The sequence below is a fragment of the Callithrix jacchus genome, chromosome 16 (assembly GCF_049354715.1).
Source record: "Callithrix jacchus isolate 240 chromosome 16, calJac240_pri, whole genome shotgun sequence".
Lineage (NCBI taxonomy): Eukaryota > Metazoa > Chordata > Mammalia > Primates > Cebidae > Callithrix > Callithrix jacchus.
This window is the reverse complement of record NC_133517.1, coordinates 10,314,001-10,333,272: the sequence shown is the minus strand read 5'-3', so window position 1 is coordinate 10,333,272 and position 19,272 is coordinate 10,314,001.

Sequence of the window (19,272 nt, the reverse complement as noted above, 5' to 3'; positions counted from 1 at the left end):
CAAGTGGCACAGCTTCTCTTTTCTTCTCTGTCTGCCACAGAAAATGGGACCCTGGGCCCTTGCAGCCACTGCCATTCAAAGCCACCCTCAGAAGCAGGCCTGAGGCTTCAGCCTCCCCTGGCAGCTCTCTGCCAAGGCTTTCTTTCATTTAACCTCCATAGGGGCAGCTAACAGAGTGAACAACAGTGGGCAGGACTTTTTCTAGGTTCATTTCTGCTTCTCTAACTTGGGGACCTTGCTCTCGGCTACCAGGTGAACAGTCCATGGCTGAGGCCAACCTAAGCCTTCTCTGCCCACTGACCTCCAAGCTCCTTGGCAATTTCGAACTCCCCATCAGTCTCCTCTAGCCTGGTGGAACTTTCACCACATCTTGGCACTCACAGGGCAGTCCACAGGCATCAGACAGTGGGTGACAAAGCCTCACATAGGCACTTGCAGGCAACCCAGGATCTCCCCAGCAGGATCCTGTTCTCGCCAGCCCATTCTCCCTCTCTCTCTTTTCCTTTTTGAGACAGAGTCTCCATCTGTCACCCAGGCTGGAGTGCAGTGGTGTGATCTCAGCTCAATGCAACCTCCACCTTCTGGGTTCAAGTGATTCTCCTGCCACAGCCTCCTGAGTAGCTTTGATTAAAAGTGTCCACCACCACACCCAGCTAGTTTTTGTATATTTAGTAGAAACAGCATTTCACCAGGTTGGCCAGGCCGGTCTCCAACTCCTGACCTCATGATACCCCCACTTCAGTCTCCCAAAATGCTGGGATTACAGGTGTCTGTCCACCCAGCCCATTCTTTTGAATAATCCCAACTACACCAGTTCTTCCATCAGGCTGAACCAGTGGCTGAAGTTGCTCCCAAACATGAGATTAGGGGATATGCATATGTAAAACTGCAATAGCTATAGGTAGATCACTTACGAAGAGAGCTTTGGAAGGGACATTGCCACCAGCAATTTCTGAATATAGCTGTGTCTCCCAATCCAGATTCACCTGGATGTTAACTTTAATTTTTTGCCAATATAATGTCCATGTGGAAAACAAAATCATGTAGATTCATGTTGATTTCCAGTTTTCTGACTGAAATGTTCAAGTTGTCTTTCAATTGCTTAATACGTGTGTTTTCCCTGAGTCATCTGCTCAGATTCTTGGCCTTGAAACCAACTTTCTCCCATCCTGAACTCTCCCAGCATTTTCCCCCTTGTCATGGCTGGAATGTAGCTACTTGGCAAGGTTCCTTTCAATGCTAAAAATTTGTGTTACTTAAAGTCAAAAAGGTACTCCTAAGCTGTCTTGGCTTGTGTGCTGTCTCTACAATAGAAACTGAGGCTTCTTGAGGCCCTTTCAATCCATGTGAGGAGCAGATACAGCCACGATTAGCTTGAAGGAAATTGCTTGCAGCCATTGCTGCTTACAATTCTCAGTTCTGACCCATGTGCTGTTGAGCAGACATTTGAAATTGCAAAACTTGTGTTTTCCCAACTCTACAACAAGGACATTTTATGAGGATTCGCTGGGATAATTCTCTTCATACAGGCTGTTAATATAGGTGGGTGCTGTTGCTCCACAGATGAAAAAGTATCATGAACATGGCTTGAAGGTGTTAATGGCTTAATTATTCTCCACCTCCACATAAAACTTTGTTTTTGTTGTTTGTTTTGCAGATGGGGTTTTGCACTTGTAACTCAGACTAAAATGCAATGGTGCAATCTTGGCTCACTCTAACCTCCTTCTCCTGGGTTCCAGCAATTCTCCTGCCTCAGCCTCCTGAGTAGCTGGGATTACAGGTGCCGACCACTTCACCTGGCTAATTTTTTGTGTTGTTAGTAGAGACAGGGTTTCACCATGTTAGCCAGGCTGGTCTTGATCTCCTAACCTCAGGTGATCTATCTGCCATTGTCTCCCAAAGTGCTGGGATTACAGGCCTAAGCCACTGTGCCTAACACACATAGATCTTTGGAAGCCTAGAACCTTCTTCACCATGCACAGGTATGTCCTCCACATGCACACGTGTCTAAAGAATAGGAGCTTCCTCATATAAGCCCCAGCCCCCAACCTGCCAGTGGTTCACAGTGATATCATTGAGCATATGCCTCTTCTTGTTCCACTCCATATAAAAGTATGTCTACCCTAAACCCTGAGATGAGAATTATGCAGATACTCCCAGCCAGGTACAAGGGAGAAGCTGAATAAGCCTCTGGTACTGGACTTCGGAGTTGAGCCATCTTCTCTTTCACCACTTTCCTGGGCTCCTAACAGTACCCCACCCTTAATCCACAGTTCCTGGGCCAGGTGTAGGTGTCTAATTCCTTCAAGATGCACTGGTGACTCAGCAAGCTGCTAGGTGTGTACTAAGGATATCACAGCAGCTCTCTCAATCTATGCCTTTGAAAAGTGGGAAGATGAATCTTGTAGAGACCAAATGGCAAACTACACAGCGAGAAGATGTGTAGTGCCTGGCTCTGTACGAAGGCTGCTTAGGATGTTCTGGTTGCTTATATATACATTTTTCTGTCTTTTTGCAAAAGAAGTTCTCTGCCTCATTGGCCTGTGCCCCTCTATATTTGGATCACCACATAGAAAGCAAAGCTGTTTTTGCATTTGTAAGCCACATTTGAGATTCCTTCTTGCTGGATTTTGTCCTTGGCACAGAATGAACAAACTTCCCGGGGTTCTGAAACAGGAGTCCCTCTCCAATGTAGATATCAGAAAAGGTTCTCATTGAGATTTGTTTATTCAATACATATATTATAAGCATAATGTGCAAAGTCAGTTTTCTAGATGCTTGGCATAATTTAATCAACAAAGATGACAGTCCATGGGTTCTGGATATTTACTGCTAATTATGGAGCTTCTGTTACACAGCTAGCACTGCCCTGTGTGTTGATTTATGTGCCAAAACAGCCCCATGGTGTATGAAGCCTCCTATTGTTTACATAAACAAATTGGCTCAGTAAACTTGATCATGTGCATTACAAAAAGAACAATCATGAAAGAAAACGTGGCTTAAATGGAATTCTCCAATTAAAAGAAAAACAATGGAATGTAACTGAAATCACTAACTGTAGAAACACTAAGATCTAAAAGTTATTGTCTGAGCATTATTCAATCTCATAAAAGTCATTCTTATAATCCCATAGGACATCATATAAATAATACTTCATGAACCTTGAAATGAGAAAATTATATATTAGGTCCACCATAAGAAACAGGCAAGAAAAAGACAAACCATTTCCAAGGAAATTCTGATCCAAGGGGCCATAAGGTTTTAGATAAATAAATTTATTGAAAAGAAGAGAAAATAATTTTGCTTTCAGAACCATTAAGTTTGATCTGCCTAGTAAATGATCAACACTTTCAAAAATTATCTGTATTGATCTAAGGTTTGTCTCTTCTTCTCAACATAGGCACACTCTACACGAATGTAATTACATTCACCACAAATTATTTCACCTGAAGTTTATCTGTAAAGTGATATATTTGAATATATAAACCCATGCAAACCAAAACTAAAAATCGGTGCTCTGCAGACTAGCCAGGGCACATTCAGAAAGAGGTAAAGTAAAAAATTTCTTAAAGTCATTCAGAATTTGAAAATATGTGAGTGTATTTTATTATAATCTTATGTAATCTTTATTATGACCATCATAATGATTTTGTAGTTACAAAAACTAATAAAAATGTTACCTCTGGTAACAAAATTCCACTGGAAAAAGGGATCATGAAAGATGTCATTGTAGTATGTTATTCTTCAGCATGCTACTCAATAGTATATTTCTACCTACAACATGTGGTTAAGGTGGGAAAGGTTAATGCTGGTGGTAGGATGCATTTCATTCAATGGAAAACAGTCTTAACACAATAAAAACAATTGTATTTTATTAAAATAAATAAAGCTCAAATATTATCTCAAAAAGCATTTTAAGCTCCATTGCTTTTCATTATTTTAATGAGTAACTAGTAAAACAATTTACTTCTAACATTCAAAATGCTTCTCCTCTACTACAATGCAAATTAACACTACCCTGAAAAAATACCACATGAGTCACTTACAACACTGATATAAAGGGCTTCTTCACTTAGATTTTCTTTATGCATCTTACATTCAAGTGAGCATCACACACTGGGATTTGTTGGGGGGAATAGGGGAGGGAGAGTGGGAGGTGGAGAGTTGAGGAGAGATGGCATGGGGAGAAATTCCAGATACAGGTGATGGGGAGGAAGGCAGCAAATCACAATACCGTGTGTGTACTTATGCAACAATCTTGCACGTTCTTCACATGTACTCTGAAACCTGAAATGCAATAAAAAAGAAAAGTGTATTAATGGTGCCAAGCTGATAGAGAAAGATGGCTCAGAGCTCTGATGAAAAAACTATTGACCACGTGCTTTCACATAAGCACTAGAAATGAAAATACATCAAAAAATTTGTGAGTTTAATTTGCAAAAATATTTGCTTTTCAAAATAACTAAAATTATTTCAATTCCAAAAAGTATAATTTGAATGTAATTATAATTGTCCAACAAATAGAAAATTAATTTCTTTCTCCATTTAAACTTACATACAAGAAAGCAAATTATTTTAAACTATTCTCTATAATCAACCTGATGAAGAGTAATGTCTCAAACTGTTACTGCCTTAGTGCTTTTTACTGTCAATCTATGATGTTTACTTGGGCTTGATTTCAAATTTACTTTTTCACATTTCCTAGATCTGTATAATATACTCTAGAAGAAACTCTCCAGTGTTTTCTAAGTTATGTGTATGAAATAAAAGTTGTTCCACATTAATTACATCCATAGGTTTTCTCCCCAATATAAAGTTTGAGGCACATGTGGAGAGTTTCCCTTTAGTATAAATTTTCCAGTGTACAGTAAAATCTGTGATATAGGTAAGGTATTGTGCCTTTCTTCATATTTGTAATGTTTATCTTCAATAAAATAATCTTGTACCATTTAAGGGTTATATTTTGTGAAGGATTCTTCAAGAGTCATTAGATTTCTACCACTTTTATTTAGTATTAAATTAGAGATGTAGCTTGTGATGTCAACATTCATTAATGATTTTGCCACATTCCATGCTACATTCCATGTAGGGTTTCTCTCCAGAAAGAATTCGCTTACATTAAAAGTTAAGCACAAATTGAAACCTTTGCTACATTCCTTATAATTGTAGGGGTTCTCTATCATGAATAATCTTACATTCAGTAAGAATTGAACATTGATCAAAGACTTACCATATTCTTCGCATTTCTAGGGTTTTTCTCCAAATGAATTCTCTTATGTTTAGTAAGGTTTGAGAACAAGTTAAAGGTTTTGCCACAATTTTCTCATTTGTAGGGTTGCTCTCCAGTATGAATCATCTTCTGTCCAATGAGATGTTAGCCCTGGTTAAATTTTTGCCACATTCTTCACATTTGTGGCATTTCTCTCCAGCATGATTTCTCTTATGCTTAGTGAGGATGAAGTGATGCATAAAAGTTTTTTTCACATTCTTCATGATTGTAGGATTTCTCTTCTTATCATGTTGACAAAGGTATGAGAACCAGTTAAAAGTTTTGCCACATTTTCACATGCATAGAGTTTCCTTACAGAATGAGTTATCTTGTATCTAGTGAGATGTGAGACCTGGTTGAAGGCTTTGCCACATTGTTCACACTTGTAAGGTTTGCCTTCAGAATGAATTACCTTATGTCCAATAAAGGGTGAGCACTGATTAAAGGCTTTGCTACATTCTTCATATTTGTAGGATATTTCTCCAGTATGGATTCTCTTATTTTGAGTAAGGTTTGAGAACCAGTTAAAGGCCTTGCCACATTCTTCACGTTTATATGTGTTCCGCTTGTACACAAAAGTAAAACTTTGTAGTATTATAGTTATTAGACAGAAAACAATTGTGCTTTAAAATTTGAAAGACTTGAAAACTAAAACAGCCATAAATGTATGATATATTTAGTGATATTATAAATCGAGGGCAGATAAAATGAACAAGATGTATCATATGCAACTGAGTGCAAGTGGTTACCAGTTTAAAGCATGCAGTTGTAACTTTAAGAGATTCAATCTAATTTAAATGGTAACCATAAAGAAAATGCAGATACAAAAAAGAAAATAAAAAAGCAAAGTATGCCACTACATATATCCACAAGACACAAAGGAATACAAAATAAATAGGGTCAACATAGCTACAAAAGCCAAATGTAACAATAAAATGGTAATTGTAAGTCATTTTCTTTCACTAAAGTTCTAAAATATTCATGGACTGAACTTCCCAATCAATAGGGAAATGTTAAAAAAAGGATTTTTTTAAATTTAGAAAACAAAATCTTTGCATGCCATGTCTCCAGGAGACTCACCTCAGATCTAATGATGAAAATAGACTGAAAGTGGCAGGATGGAAAAAACATTCCATGCAAATGTTAACTAAATGAGAGGTGGAGAGCTAACCACATTAAGTCAAAAGCTGTCATATTTAATAAAATGTAGTTTAAGTCAGAACTCAACAAGAGACTCACAAGGACATTAAATTATAATAAAACGGTTCATTGACTAGGACAACATTTATATCTCCTATTATGTTTTTCAAATATGTAAAACAAGCTTTGACAGAAATGAAGTAACATAATAAAGGGAGAATACTTTAATACTTTTAGTAATGAATAATAAAACATGACAGAACATTAATAAGGAAACACGGACTTGAAAGCCCCATAAAACAATTACACCTAAGAGACATATACAGAACACACCACACAACAGCAGAATACGCAATCTTTCCAGTAGCTCATAAGAAAATTCTCCTGAATACAACACCTGTTATCTCATCAGACAAGTCTTAATAAATTTTTTAAACTTGAATCTTACACACTGTTATGTTCGACTAAAACTTAATAAAACTAAAAATCCCTAACAGAAGAAAAATCAAAAAGTTTCACAAAATATGAAAATTAAACAATATACTCTTAAGCATGGTCTTGCTTAAAGGAGGTTGGAGGACTTAATACAGTGAAGATGGTCATACTGTCTAAAGTTATCTATCTACACATTCAATACAATCTCTTTCAGACTCCAAATCTCACTTTTTTTTAAATTATTTATTGGATTACAGGTTTTGGGGTACATGAGCAGAGCATGCAAGACAGTTGCGTAGGTACACACATGGCAGTGTGCTTTGCTTTTCTTCTCCCCTTCACCCACATTTGGCATTTCTCCCCAGGCTATCCCTCCCCACCTCCCCCTCCCACTGGCCCTCCCCTTTTCCCCCCAATAGACCCCAGTGTTTAGTACTCCCCTTTCTGTGTCCATGTGTTCTCATTTTTCATCACCCACCTATGAGTGAGAATATGCGGTGTTTCATTTTCTGTTCTTGTGTCAGTTTGCTGAGGATGATGTTCTCCAGATTCATCCATGTCCCTACAAACAACACAAACTCATCATTTCTGATTGCTGCATAATATTCCATGGTATATATGTGCCACATTTTTCCAATCCAGTCTATTATCAATGGGCATTTGGGTTGATTCCAGGTCTTTGCTATTGTAAACAGTGCTGCAATGAACATTCGTGTACATGTGTCATTATAGTAGAACGATTTATAGTCTTTTGGATATATACCCAGTAATGGGATTGCTGGGTCAAACGGAATTGCTATTTCTAAGGCCTTGAGGAATGGCCACACTGTCTTCCACAATGGTTGAACTAATTTACACTCCCACCAACAGTGTAAAAGTGTTCCTTTTTCTCCACATCCTCTCCAGCATCTGTTGTCTCCAGATTTTTTAATGATCGCCATTCTAACTGGCGTGAGATGGTATCTCAATGTGGTTTTGATTTGCATCTCTCTGATGACCAGAGACGATGAGCATTTTTTCATATGATTGTTGGCCTCATATATGTCTTCTTTCATAAAGTATCTGTTCATATCCTTTGCCCACTTTTGAATGGGCTTGTTTGTTTTTTTCCTGTAAATCTGTTTGAGTTCTTTGTAAATTCTGGATATCAGCCCTTTGTCAGATGGGTAGACTGCAAAAATTTTTTCCCATTCTGTTGGTTGCCGATCCACTCTAGTGACTGTTTCTTTTGCCGTGCAGAAGCTGTGGAGTTTCATTAGGTCCCATTTGTCTATTTCGGCTTTTGTTGCCAATGCTATTGGTGTTTTGTTCATGAAGTCCTTGCCTACTCCTATGTCCTGGATGGTTTTGCCTAGATTTCCTTCTAGGGTTTTTATGGTGCCAGGTCTTATGTTTAAGTCTTTAATCCATCTGGAGTTAATTTTAGTGTAAGGTGTCAGGAAGGGGTCCAGTTTCTGCTTTCTGCACATGGCTAGCCAGTTTTCCCAACACCATTTGTTAAACATGGAATCCTTTCCCCATGGCTTGTTTTTGTCGGGTTTATCAAAGATTGTATAGTTGTATGTATGTTGTGTTGCCTCCGGTGCCTCTGTTTTGTTCCATTGGTCTATATCTCTGTTTTGGTACCAGTACCATGCTGTTTTGATTACTGTAGCCTTGTAGTATAGTTTGAAATCCGGCAGTGTGATGCCCCCCGCTGTGTTCTTTTTGCTTAGAATTGACTTGGCTATGTGGGCTCTCTTTTGGTTCCATATGAAGTTCATGGTGGTTTTTTCCAGTTCTGTGAAGAAAGTCGATGGTAGCTTGATGGGGATAGCGTTGATTCTGTAAATTACTTTGGGCAGTATAGCCATTTTCACGGTATTAATTCTTCCTAACCATGAACATGAAATGTTTCTCCATCTGTTTGTGTCCTCTCTGATTTCGTTGAGCAGTCGTTTATAGTTCTCCTTGAAGAGGTCCCTTACGTTCCTTGTGAGTTGTATTCCAAGGTATTTTATTCTTTTTGTAGCAATTGCGAATGGCAGTTCGCTCTTGATTTGGCTTTCTTTAAGTCTGTTATTGGTGTAGACGAATGCTTGTGATTTTTGCACATTGATTTTATATCCTGAGACTTTGCTGAAGTTGCTGATCAGTTTCAGGAGTTTTTGGGCTGAGGCGATGGGGTCTTCTAGGTATACTATCATGTCGTCTGCAAATAGAGACAATTTGGCTTCCACCTTTCCTATTTGAATACCCTTTATTTCTTTTTCTTGCCTGATTGCTCTGGCTAGAACTTCCAGTACTATATTGAATAGGAGTAGTGAGAGAGGGCATCCTTGTCTAGTGCCAGATTTTAAAGGGAATGCTTCCAGTTTTTGCCCATTCAGTATGATATTGGCTGTTGGTTTGTCATAAATAGCTTTTATTACTTTGAGATACATTCCATCGATACCGAGTTTATTGAGGGTTTTTAGCATAAAGGGCTGTTGAATTTTGTCAAATGCCTTCTCTGCGTCAATTGAGATAATCATGTGGTTTTTGTTTTTGGTTCTGTTTATGTGGTGAATTACGTTGATAGACTTGCATATGTTGAACCAGACTTGCATCCCTGGGATGAATCCTACTTGATCATGATGAATAAGTTTTTTGATTTGCTGGTGCAATCGGCTTGCCAATATTTTATTGAAGATTTTTGCATCTATGTTCATCATGGATATTGGCCTGAAGTTTTCTTTTCTCGTTGGGTCTCTGCCGGGTTTTGGTATCAGGATGATGTTGGTCTCATAAAATGATTTGGGAAGGATTCCCTCTTTTTGGATTGTTTGAAATAGTTTTAGAAGGAATGGTACCAGCTCCTCCTTGTGTGTCTGGTAGAATTCGGCTGTGAACCCGTCTGGACCTGGGCTTTTTTTGTGTGGTAGGCTCTTAATTGCTGCTTCGACTTCAGACCTTGTTATTGGTCTATTCATAGTTTCAGCTTCCTCCTGGTTTAGGCTTCGGAGGACACAGGAGTCCAGGAATTTATTCATTTCTTCCAGGTTTACTAGTTTATGCGCATAGAGTTGTTTGTAATATTCTCTGATGATGGTTTGAATTTCTGTGGAATCTGTGGTGATTTCCCCTTTATCATTTTTTATTGCATCTATTTGGTTGTTCTCTCTTTTATTTTTAATCAATCTGGCTAGTGGTCTGTCTATTTTGTTGATCTTTTCAAAAAACTAGCTCTTGGATTTATTGATTTTTTGAAGGGTTTTTCGTGTCTCAATCTCCTTCAGCTTAGCTCTGATCTTAGTTATTTCTTGTCTTCTGCTGGGTTTTGAGTTTTTTTTATCTTGCTCCTCTAGCTCTTTCAATTTTGACGATAGGGTGTCAATTTTGGATCTCTCCATTCTCCTCATATGGGCACTTATTGCTATATACTTTCCTCTAGAGACTGCTTTAAATGTGTCCCAGAGGTTCTGGCACGTTGTGTCTTCGTTCTCATTGGTTTTGAAGAACTTCTTTATTTCTGCCTTCATTTCGTTGTTTACCCAGTCAACATTCAAGAGCCAGTTGTTCAGTTTCCATGAAGCTGTGCGGTTCTGGGTCGGTTTCTGAATTCTGAGTTCTAACTTGATTGCACTATGGTCTGAGAGGCTGTTTGTTATGATTTCAGTTGTTTTGCATTTCTTGAGCAGTGCTTTACTTCCAATTATGTGGTCAATTTTTGAGTAGGTGTGATGTGGTGCTGAGAAGAATGTGTATTCTGTGGATTTGGGGTGGAGAGTTCTGTAAATGTCTATCAGGTTTGCTTGCTCCAGGTCTGAGTTCAAGCCCTGGATATCCTTGTTGATTTTCTGTCTGGTTGATCTGTCTAGTATTGACAGTGGAGTGTTAAAGTCTCCCACTATTATTGTGTGGGAGTCTAAGTCCTTTTTTAAGTCATTAAGAACTTGCCTTATGTATCTGTGTGCTCCTGCATTGGGTCCATATATGTTCAGGATCGTTAGCTCTTCTTGTTGTATTGATCCTTTTACCATTATGTAATGGCCTTCTTTGTCTCTTTTGATCTTTGTTGCTTTAAAGTCTATTTTATCAGAGATGAGAATTGCAACTCCTGCTTTTTTTTGCTTTCCATTAGCTTGGTAAATCTTCCTCCATCCCTTTATTTTGAGCCTTTGTGTATCCTTGCATGTGAGATGGATTTCCTGGATACAGCACACTGATGGGTTTTGGATTTTTATCCAATTTGCCAGTCTGTGTCTTTTGATTGGGGCATTTAGTCCATTTACATTTAGGGTTAATATTGTGATGTGTGAATTTGATACTGCCATTTTGATGCTAAGTGGCTGTTTTGCCTGTTAGTTGTTGTAGATTCTTCATTATGTTGAAGCTCTTTAGCATTCAGTGTGATTTTGGAATGGCTGGTACTGGTTGATCCTTTCTATGTGTAGTGCCTCTTTTAGGAGCTCTTGTAAAGCAGGCCTGGTGGTGACAAAATCTCTGAGTACTTGCTTGTTCGCAAAGGATTTTATTTTTCCTTCACTTCTGAAGCTCAGTTTGGCTGGATATGAAATTCTGGGTTGAAAGTTCTTTTCTTTAAGAATGTTGAATATTGGCCCCCACTCTCTTCTGGCTTGTAGTGTTTCTGCCGAGAGATCTGCTGTGAGTCTGATGGGCTTCCCTTTGTGGGTGACCCAACCTTTCTCTCTGGCTGCCCTTAGTATTCTCTCCTTTATTTCAACCCTGTTGAATCTGATGATTATGTGCCTTGTGGTTGCTCTTCTTGCGGAATATCTTTGTGTTGTTCTCTGTATTTCCTGCAATTGAGTGTTGGCCTGTCTTGCTAGGTGGGGGAAATTTTCCTGGATGATGTCCTGAAGAGTATTTTCCAGCTTGGATTCATTCTCTTCGTCCCCTTCTGGTACACCTATCAAACATAGGTTAGGTCTTTTCACATAGTCCCACATTTCTTGGAGACTTTGTTCATTCCTTTTTGCACTTTTTTCTCTAATGTTGGTTTCTCGTTTTATTTCATTGAGTTGGTCTTCGACTTCAGATATTCTTTCTTCTGCTTGGTCTATTCGGCTATTGAAACTTGTGCTTGCTTTGCGAAGTTCTCGTATTGTGTTTTTCAGCTCCTTTAATTCATTCATATTCCTCTCTAAGTTATCCATTCTTGTTATCATTTCCTCGAATCTTTTTTCAAATCTTTTTTCAAGGTTCTTAGTTTCTTTGCATTGATTTAATACGTGATCTTGTAGCTCATAGAAGTTTCTCATTATCCATCTTCTGAAGTCTAATTCTGTCATTTCGTCACAGTCATTCTCCGTCCAACTGTGTTCCCTTGCTGGTGAGGAGTTTTGGTCCTTTCTAGGAGGCGAGGTGTTCTGGTTTCGGGTGTTTCCCTCCTTTTTGCACTGGTGTATTCTTTAAGAACATGAGTTCTCAAGCTTTTAAGAACACAGTATAAAGCTAGTTTTCTACTTTCTCATTTGATCTATGACTACCAATTACGCCACACTATAAGCAATATTTGATAAATAATTTTCATTAAAAACCATAAATTTATGAATTTGTCTAATAAAAATTCTTGAATAAAATATTATCATTTAAACAGTGCTGCATCCATGTTATTTCAATTTTATGTAAAGTTTCCTAGCTATTAGTTTATAGAGTATTTAGGGTTTGAAACATCTACTTTTTAAAACTTCCTTAAATGTCTAAAAACCGTACTCATCTTCTTTCTGGAGTAACATGAATCTGGTCAACTCTTGTAATTTACCATTAATTTAATGGATGACAAACAAACCTGGCAAAAGTATCTCTCCCAAGGTGTCAAATGCAGTTTTAGCAGTCTGTTGTGGCACTTGAGGAGATTAAACAGAGAACCCGCCTTCTGCTGCCAAGTCATCTGATAGTTCCTGATACCTCTCACTGATACTTCTGTCTATGTTTTTGTTTACATGTTACTTCTATCTTTCTTGGTTTATGGTATTTTGAAATTTAATAGTTCAGTGAGGTTTCAAAACAAAAAACTCAGAATGTTAACACAACGTTATCCAAGCCAGAGTACCCAGAGGGGCCTCACTCTGTGGCTGAGGCTGTAGGGCAGTGGCATGATAATAGCTTTGGAGGTGAAGTTTAAAAAATGTAAGGGGTTCAAAACAGTACTAGTAATTTCACTCACACATAAAAGGACGAAAAAATACAAAAAAAAAAATAGCCGGGCATGGTGGTGGTGCACATCTGTAGTCCCAGCTGAGGCTGAGGTGAGAGGCGCTTTTTATTGGGGTTATCTAATTATGTGTAATTTTTGTCTTTTGCCATTTCAGTTTCTATTGCTATACTCATTTTGACAACAAATGAAAATCAAATAGCACACCCACAAAACAAATCATTTCCGCCCCCTGTAGTAAAATCTATGTCATGAAGTAAGAATGAGAAGAAATAAAGCCAGAGGAACACATGCCCATAGCAGAGATACACGTTTCCACAGCAGGAAGGAAAGCATGGCAAGCACCTGAGACGTGAGTACCCAAGACCCCCAATACAGGCAGGAAAGCATGGGGGGCAGCCTGGCCTGCAACACTGGGGCTATGTTCTGAGGCCTGATGTTTAATTAGGACCCAATTTTCCTGAAGAACAGAACTAAAGTTTAAGACCCCTCCTTGAAACATAACAGAAGCTGATCCTCTGGAATATTCTCTGCAGAGCCTTGCTCAGGCCTATGAGCCACTCAGACCTGACTCGTGGGTTGTCTGCTTAATCCACTCAACAGGTGGAACAGGGACTGAGGGCCAGCTGGTCATCATTCCAGGCACCAGACAGCAGAGCTCAGACACCACAGTCAGCCTCATCTCACCAGGCCCTCACTCTGCTGGGGTGTGAATTTCAGGCAAAGATGCCACACATGTTACAGAAACAGAGAGAATTTAGTATGAAGCATGGGTACTGAGGTAACATAGGGAAAGAAGACAATCTTAAGGCCTCAAAGAGGCAGCAACTCAGGAAGGAGCTCCCATGCCCTGAGCTGTGGGAACAAAAGAAAGAGGTTGGAGTAATTAAAATTTAGAAAGTTAGAGGAGGGCCCCACAGAACAGAAACAGACCTTTAAGGGAGGCCCTGTGGGGGTCTGAGCTGGGAGGGAGCCCCTGAAAAGCCTGGACTCAGACCTCTGATGACAAGGCAGCAGTCTTCCAGAGCGGGTACCTCTGAGAGCTGCAGAAAATGCAGGCTGGGATCTGCTGCTGGAGGGCGGGAGGCAGTGTCACCGCCACCTGCGAGGGCAGAGCCAGGCCATTCCTGCAACCTCTCCATGGGGCTCTCTCTAGTTCCCATGTGACAGGGCTGCAGAAAGGCACCAGCTGTCAAAGCAGGAACGGGGGCTGCAGGTCCCCACCCTGCAAAGCTGGGCACAGAAAAGGAAGGTGGAGTTGAGAGGTGACAACTTCATAACTGACTGGGGCAGAAGACAGACCATAAGCGAACAAAAAAGTAGATGCTTCCCCACATGAGGAGCCGTGGAAGAAGGAAACTGAAGGCAGGGGGAGCCAGAGTGAGGGGCTACTGAGTAGGCTGAGACAGATGGATGCATTCAGAGCTCAGGAGTGATCTGGCACCAGCTTCAGACAGGCAGTGGAAGCAGCCTGGTGTGCTCACACCCAGCCAGGAGGCATGAGGCTTGTCCATCGGGGCAAGGAGCAAGGACTGAAGAGGACACACAAACCAGGAAGAGCCTACATAAAGGGAAGGGGACAGGGAAAAGAGGGAGGACCGAAAGCATGCACAGCCTCTCAGGGTGGTTGCTCAGCTGCAAAGGAGAGGAGAGAATGGGGCTGAGCTGGAGTTGACAGGAAGTCAAGGAGCTGTCTGGCATCTGTTTACAAAGTGGCCACAGAGTCAAAGAGTGCTTGCATCCTTCAGGGATGTCCAGGACACAAGGCAGATTTCTGAGGAGAAAGGACAGCATTGACAGTTAAGAGCAAAGTCCTTGAGTAGAGAGAAGGGCTGGAATACACTGCCTCGGCATCCCATCTTCAGATGCTTCCAGAATCCAGCCCAGAAGCCCCCAAACTAGTTTTTCAAACCATGGCCAACACATGGCCCTCCGCATCCTAGTGTGCAAGTGGGTGACAGCACATGCTTTTGGGTCAGAAAGGGCTTGGCCGCCACTCCCCAAGACCCCAACACTGACCTCTCTGCAGTTGAGAAGCATTCAGGGAGCCAAATCCCACAACGCTGACCCCCAAAGGCAGCACCCCACGCTGCTGGATTTTCTCTCTTGGGAATGTTCTCTTTGTACAACCTTAGCCTTTCTTCTGAAGGAAAGAATGGAAAAACCCATAAAAAATGAACACTGGTGTTGCTGTGAACCTTGGGAGTTCTGAGTGTAGTCTCAGTTCTTAAAGCAAAAGCTGGGCATGTGTATCAATCACTTTTTGAGACAGCATCTACTGAAAGAAACCAGAACTGAGCTTTTTCAATGCAACCTCTGAGACCAGCTACTGCAGGCCACTTCAATCTCTATCAAAAAACTCTTAGCCTAAGAATATGCTCTCAAGGAACAATGAAAGGAGAGGGCACATTCCAAGGAAACATGAGACATTTTAATGAGCTCCTTCAAGACACTGTTTATCCGGCCCTTCCAACACATGACCCATGAATTTCATATGCTTTTTTCCTACCTAATCCCAATTCCCAACCTAGCCTGAGCACCCACCAAGGCACGGGAAAAACAATAAAAGCAAATATCCCTCTGGAAACCATGGGGTCCTGGACTGCAGAAGCCCATGGAGAGGCTGCCATGTGAGACTGGCTCTGAGAAAGGTCCGGACAGGCTGGTGCTGTGTGTCTGAGGAGGCACAGTCGCCCTCTCTGGACCCTGACTCAATGTTTGCGATGGTGCATGGAGGGGCCTTGCACCACAGACGCAATGCCAGAATCATGCCTGGTGTGTAAACACACAGGGTACAAATGCGCAATAGCCATGCCTAGGCCGATGCAAAAATCAGAAACGTTCTAAGCTAAGCACAATTTTTGCTGTGAACTGAATGCTTGTGCCCCCAGATTTGTGCATCTAAGCTCTCATCTCAATGCAATGCCGTGTGAGAGCGGGGCCTGTAGGAGGTAATCAGGACATGGAGGTGAAGCCCTCCTGATGGGCTGAGCATCCTTGGAAGCGACATGAGAGCGTTGCTTCCTTTCTCCCTCTGTGCCCCGGGAGGGCCGGATCCAGCCATCTCCGAACCAGGAGGAGAGGCCTCATCAGAGCCCGAACCTGCCGGTCCTGCCATCTTGGACTTCTCAGTTCCAGAACTGTGAGAAATGAATGTTTGTCCAGATCCCCAGTCTATGATATTTTTGTTATAAGAGCCGAAGTAAAGACAGCCTAATCAGTAACATGAGAGCACGATGTTCACACACAGGCAGGGGATTATGCGAAGGTTCTATTTCCATGACTGTCCCTGTTCTAACCCAGTGTTCGTTGGCTCACTGGCGGCCTCTGGTGGGGGAAGACATCAGTACAGCTGCACTTGCACAGTGATCTTCAATAAGGACACTTTGACCTCAAAATGGAAAAACATTCACGCAACTTTATTTGAACTCATGCAAAATCCCTGAAAGTACCTTTATTCTTGGAGATCTGAGGAACATAGATCAAAACCCACGACACACATACTTTTTTTATTGCATTTTAGGTTTTGGGGTATATGTGAAGAACATGCAAGATAGTTGCATAGGTACACACGTGGCAGTGTGATTTGCTGCCTTCCTCCCCTTCACCTATATTTGGCATTTCTCCCCATGCTATCTCTCCCTAACTCCCCACCCCCCACTGTCCCTCCCCTATTTCCCCCAACAGATACCAGTGTGTAGTGCTCCCCTCTGTGTCCATGTGTTCTCATTGTTCAACACCCATTTATGAGTGAGAAGATGTGGTATTTCATTTTCTGTTCTTTTTAACTCCTCCACCTTACAGATGAATAAGGTCCCTCCTCAAGTGATGGAGTGATGTATGAGAGGCTGCCGTGTCCCCTAGGACACAGCCGTGCTTGACCTCCAGGGAGCACTCCCACAGTGCTGGAGGGCAGGCACCCCAGTCAGGTCAAGCCCAGCCACCGCCAAACAACGGACTCATTACAGGTCTCTGTCAGGAAGAGAAGCACAAGGACACAGTCCGACTTCCACCACAGGGCATAATCAGCCTCCCCCCAGCCCCAGGCCAGCACAGAGCACAGGCTGTAGCCCCCAGGGGCAGAAGGAGGTGAACCCGTCTTTGCCCCCTCAAACTTTATCAGGGGGTCTGCAGAAGCTGAAGGAAGGTTGTTCTACATGGCTGTTGTCACATGCACAGAGGAGAGAGCTGGGAAGGGCCACAGACAAAATGGGGTGCAGAGAGGGTCCCCGACATAGACCAGGGGGCAGGGCCCTGCAGCTCCCACAAGATGGACAGGCACTGCAGTGGGCACCAGGCTCTGCTGCTGGCCCAGATGGTGAATCATACACACTGGGGCTGGGCACAGGCCCAAGCTGAAGGGGTTCTGTGGATGGCGAGCTTGCCACCCACAGAAAGGGGATGCCTCATTTTTGGCAGGAATGGCCTAAAGGACAAATCATGAGCAGACAGTGGCTGACTGTCCAGCAGAGCACAGGAAGAGCCACCAAACCCCAGCCAGGGCACACCCACCAATCCCCCAGCTGAACAGGGAGCATTGAGGCCAATGTGGGCTCCCTCCTGCCCATCCAGCACAGCCTCCCAGACACAGGCTGACCCCTGTTCCATCAGTTGTGACCCAAGAGAGGCTCCAGTTTCCAAAACATTGTTTAACAAAGACAAAAAGGGTCACCACTGAGTGTAGAAAAGCACCTGGGGAGATTTGGGATGAGGCCTGTGAGAGGCCCGCCTGCCCAGGCGCAGGTGGTGCCAGATGTAGGCATGGGAGGCCTGGGCAACCTCCACTCGTTCTGCCATGCTCTGGTCCTCCAGGGCAGAAAGGCCAACTCACACCATGACTGGCACAGTCCTTGTGCCCTGGGCTACCGCTCTCCACAGGGCGTCTCTACAGCAATCAGATGGGAGGGAAGTTGGGGTCCTGTGGGCCCGCCCTCCAAGTGAGAGCCTGCCTGGAGGAGGTACCTTTGGAAAGAGGAGCTGGGAATGCTGGCAGTTGAGGGTCCTTTCCTGAGTGAGGGCCTGAAACAGTGAAAACCAACCCAGGTCAGCACCCGGGGTGGCAGGTGCCACAGTAACCAAACAAGCTCAGAGCGGAGTCAAGAGAAGGGGTCTGACCAGGGGCCCAAGGCTCCAGGCAGGGAGTGCCCCAGCCCGAAGCTGATGAGAGAGGCCTGGGTCCCACCCCTGCTCTGGGAAAGGCACCATCCCCCCACCTCCCAACTGCAAGCCAGAACCAAGGGTCCTCCCTGACCCCTTTTCTGTTCCCACCACATGCAGCCCCTCAGTAAGACCTCCGGGACAACTCACAGGCTTCAGGCTCTCTACCCCAGCACGGGGACCTGGACCAATGCTGAGCCACCATCTCCCATGAACACAGTCCCTGCCAGATCCCTGCCTCTCCCCTGCCTGGTAAACTAATGTCTCCATGGGACAAACACAAGCCCATCTCTTCCCTGACATCAGATTCATCTGAAAATGCAGACTCATCCACACACACTGACCCTTAGCCCGGGCCTCCCACTGAGCTCACAGGAGGTCACCTCAGCCTCACTCCTGCCTTCCCTGCCCCACCCCACCCAGCCCCCCACACCCTGCTCCTCCTCATCCCACAGACAGCAGCGCTCTTGCCTCCTCAGGCTTCACAGGCCAAGCATTTGACCCAGAGAGTTTCCTCTGCATCGTCAGATCCACCATTCCTCACTGCCCCAGGCTAAACCCAGCCTTGCTCTTCCTTCCGGCCTTGCACCACCTATGTGACCCTGTGTCCATCAGCTCCCCTCCTGGACCCACCTGTATTCCAGGAGGGCAGAGGGTCATCTTCCCCAATCCCCACCTACCCATGTGGCATCCCGAACATGCCCTCAGCAGTCCCCATTGTGTCTGCTCTGTAGGCCCATGTAAGAAGCCAGGCCGAGAGGTGGCCCCTAGAGTGCTCACTTTCAGCTTCTCCTGCACACACCACAGAGCGGGGGGCTGGATGCCTGAGACTTAAGAAAAGGGTAGAAAGGACTGCAAGGTCCAAACCAGGTGCTGGGAGGTTGCAGACCCACGTACTCTAAAGTGCAGTGGATGGCTCACAGCAGGCATGCAGGGAGAAAAGCAGGCACACTCTACATGGGGCTCTTGGGGGCAGGGAGTAGAGGGAGGAACCAGGCCTGGAGGCTGGAGGGAGCAGAGGAAGCTTCCATCCCCTGCAGCCCACTCAGGGCCCACTGAGGAGAGCCTGCCCTGCTCTGGTCTGGGAGAGCGCACATATTCTAAAAGAATACCATCTGCAAGGACAGCCTCT